The sequence below is a fragment of the Austrofundulus limnaeus genome, unplaced genomic scaffold (genome assembly GCF_001266775.1).
Source record: "Austrofundulus limnaeus strain Quisiro unplaced genomic scaffold, Austrofundulus_limnaeus-1.0 Scaffold1946, whole genome shotgun sequence".
Lineage (NCBI taxonomy): Eukaryota > Metazoa > Chordata > Actinopteri > Cyprinodontiformes > Rivulidae > Austrofundulus > Austrofundulus limnaeus.
Window position 1 is genome coordinate 9,990 of NW_013954348.1, and position 4,230 is coordinate 14,219.

The following is a 4,230-nucleotide window of genomic DNA, read 5'->3' on the forward strand; positions in this document are numbered from 1 at the left end:
AGGGTGGATATAGCTCGCTAGCAGCCTCGCACCGAGGACCTACCCACGTCATCATTTACCCAGAATTTTTTGTGTGTAAATAAAATGGCTCCGTCCGTGTTAAAATGTGTTTTTAAAAATGTACAAAACTAAACAGCCTACAGTATTTTTACAGTCTTTATTTTACAGTTAAAATAAATAAATAATAAATAAATCTTTGTTTTGATCATAGCTTAGAAAAGATTAATCAAATTTTCTCAAAAAAGTGGAAAAATTTATAGCTCAGTTAATATCCAGCTAAGACTCAATAGCGGAAAGTACAAAATGAATGATAATGCAGCAAATTGGAGCAGCAGCAGCTATCTTTTAAAAACAATGTCACGGATCATAAATCACTGACAAATCTGAATTTGTGTAACAGTAGGGACTGTTCGAAGGATATAGCTTAATGCCATTCTTCATTCAGAGCAAGAGGAGTTCAGTCAGTACAACACAAAAGTATTGAAAACAATCCTAGATTTGAATCTCAGCCATGAAAAGGTGCATTGTTAGACCTGTTTTTTCACTGATCCTCTGAACAGTTGATGCAAGTAAAACAGAAACAACACCCTGTTGTTTAAAACCAATCCATCAGTCCAATTTTTCAATAATTTGTCATCTAAGTCTGCCATTTGAAAGAGGTGTAGTAATGATTCTGTGGTATGCTACAGCAATCATGTCACTATCAAAATCAATATGCAAATTTTAGCAGGAGGTGTTTTTATTGGCTGTGATTCACATTTTAATTGTTGCTTTGGTGTTTGGTATGCTTACATTAATCCAATTTTAAAGAACAATAACAAACTTTGATCACACAACATTCTTTTTATTTTCTATGAACTTTTTGAGGTCAGCACTGACATGATTTAATGAATGTTTTCAGAGTTAAGCATGACAAATACCTCTCAGACAGAAACAAATGATGGTCCTCTTATAAAATGTGGGCTGGGTCATGAAGCACAAACCTACATTTTGACTTATTACACTTGCAAGCAAACAAAAGTAAAAAGTTTCAGTCTGCGTATGAAGACCGTGTCTGGTCGCCAAATGTCACAGAGAACAGGTTTTTTTGCACAGGTTTACTATAGTGTCGGGTAACAAGCTGAGCCATTATTGACAAAGTTTTGTTGCTACAATACTGGCTTTGTCTCGCATTTCAACTAGCGTGCGCTGTCTTTCTTGAGAATTCGTGGAATGCATCAGCTAATAAAATGTTTGCTTAAATGTACCAGTCAGTCTGCACAGACAAGCAAGAGACATCTATGCTGATGTTGTCTGTGATTAGCATTAAAAAAACGTGACAAATTCTCAGATTCTTGGAATCGTTTGCAAACGAAAGTCTTAGCTTTTTTTTGCATATCGGCATATCGTTATCATCTTTCATACCGGTTTTATACTGAGATCATCTTATGATGAGAAATGGCATTTTGCACGATCTTGTGCAGTATTTGTTTGCGCTGGAAGTTGGTGCTGAGGATTCTGCTACGACCACATCAAATTAAGCTCAATATGTGAAACAGACATTTTTCTGTTGACTAGTGTTGATTAGCTGTGGTGTCCATCCTGAACTGGGCTGACTCTAAAAGATAACTGGTTTACATTCAAGGATTGCTTTTTGGAAGTTTCTTTAAAATCTGTCCAGATATGTTGCTGACAGGCAGACAGAAGTGACATCTTATACAGTCAGTTAGTTCCTTAGAACAGGGGTTCTTAACCTTTTTGACCTCGGGGCCCAATTTGTTGAACATAAAGTAAAACAAGGCCCAGTCAGACTTGGATCAAAATGATAATTATATAAATTTATTATAAATCTTGGTATTGTATTTACATCATAACTAAACTATCAAAACTATCATAACTAAATTAAATACACTTACAGTTTAAAAGTTAAACTCCTGTCAAATAATCACAAGACATGATTATGACAAACATTTTTATATTGGAACCTTTCCATAACAATTATTTGAACAAATACAAAGGTGTTGATAAGCCAGAGTGGTCTGTTGACTGAAAATAAAAAAGAAATTAAAAATGTTTAATGTAAATGTTTCAAATAATAAAAACCTGTAAATATAAATGTAATAAAGTACAAATGAAAATATATAGTTGTATCTGCAACTGTATTTGATAATGTTTTGAACTTTTAAAATATTACATGGTAAAAACAGAAGCTGCTCTTCATATTAGTGACAAACTTTGGTGTTTTTTGACGAGTTACTTTCATTGTTGCTTCTACTTTTCATTTAAAATAAGTTTCCATTCTCGGCAGGTTTCTAAGGTTCTTCGTCTACACATTAAAGAAGTTGTTAAACATCTGAGTGGTGCACTACCGCTACTAGTGGTGAGAAAGTGTATTGCACCTTATTCAAAATCAATGTGGTCCCGAGGCCCTCTGCGACCCAAAGTTAAAAGCTGTTGTTCTTTTGAGGCCCTCAAGCTGGCAGGCCGCGGCCCATAGGTTGAGAATCTCTGCGACTCTCAGCTATTAGCAAGTTCTAGCCATTTTTCTGTTGTTTACAGGGTACATATCATGCAGAATCCACTGTAACCGTTAAATGCATTTTTTGTGTACTTGGAGTCTCAGTTAGTGCAGAAAAGTTTAATTTAGTTTCTCCTGGTGCTGCATAGATATCTTTATATTCTGATTAGGTCATGTTTTTCAACCTACTCAGTTTTTTCTGTTTTCTATTACTTTTTTCTAAACTATTATATCAAATTATTTGTGACAGACCTGCCAAAGAAGGTCTAAACTCACCAACTACAATTTCACTGTCTTTATTCTCCTGTCGCTCTGGGTCAGACTCTAAGGCTGGGTGGACAATCTTTCGTTGTTGACATCTTTTAATTTATTAGGGAAAATATCTTCTCTGCTATATAGTCAAACCACTCCTAAACTACACTATATTGCCAAAAGTATTGGCTTACCTGCCTTGACTCACAAATGAGCTTAAGTGACATCCCATTCCTAATCCATAGGGTTCAATATGACGTTGGTCCACTTTGCAGCTAGAACAGCTTCAGCTCTTCTGGGAAGGCTCTAAGTTTAGGAGTGTGTTTATTGGGGGTTTTGACCATTCTTCCAGAAGCACATTTGTCAGGTCATATGATGTTGGACAGAAGGCCTGGCTCTCAGTCTCCACTCTAATGGTACGTTCACACCGAATGCGTTTTGAGCGGCAGGAGCGGCCGATTTACATGCAAAGTCTATGGTGGACGCGCCTCTAGGGGTCGTGCGTCGCGTCACATACGTTTTGGGCGGCGCGCAAGGAAGGCGGAAGGGGCGCAGAGCGTTTTCCGTGCATGCGGTRCTGCGGAAGTCGCCGCCGCCCGAGCCGCCGCCAGAGTTCAAATATCTGAACTTTTCGCCGCTCGACGCGTCTCCCAYTGAAAACCGAAACAGACGGACTGGAGATCTTTACCTGAAATCGACCGTGTGCAGTTGGATTTTCTGGCAGGATATATCAGCACTGATGTGGATCGGCTACTCAGGATAAAAAAAAAAATTTAAAAAGTCCATCAGCTGGCAGCTTCTGGAGTGACAAAACTAACCGAACAAATCGCCTCTAAATCATCTGGCGAGTTAATTATCTGCTGTGCGCAACGTTCGCTTGCTTTTTAGTAAATAAATCAAAGCCATTTTCTTTTATTTTATCTTTATTCACCCACCGAGGACACGCTCCTCTCACACCTCGCTGCTGCTGCTGCTTGTTCTGGTCTGAACACTAGTGCGTTCTTCGGTCTGAAAATAGCGCGTCCAACGTTTTGTGCTTTTTGGCCGCTCAAAACGTGTTCGGTGTGAACGTAGCATAATTCATCCCAAAGGTGTTCTATCAGTTTGAGGTCAGGACTCTGTGCAGGCCAGTCAAGTTCATCCACACCAGACTCTGACATCCATGTCTTTACGGACCTTGCTTTATGCACTGATGCACAGTCATTTGGATGGGTGATCAAATACGTTTGGCAATATGATGTACATTGGAATGCTCTGGAAGCTGGGGTGGAGCACCTCATCTGGATTTAAAGAGACAGCATCAAAACGGGTTGATCTGAAACACACCTCAGAAAAGGGGTGAAAGAGAGGCTTGTAAAGTTGCAATAAGAAGTTCAGACCGAAGTATTGCAGTTCCACTTTATATACTTCAAGTTCAAGTTTATTTATATAGCGCCAAGTCACAACATACGTTGTCTCAGGGCACTGTACATAAAAAAAAA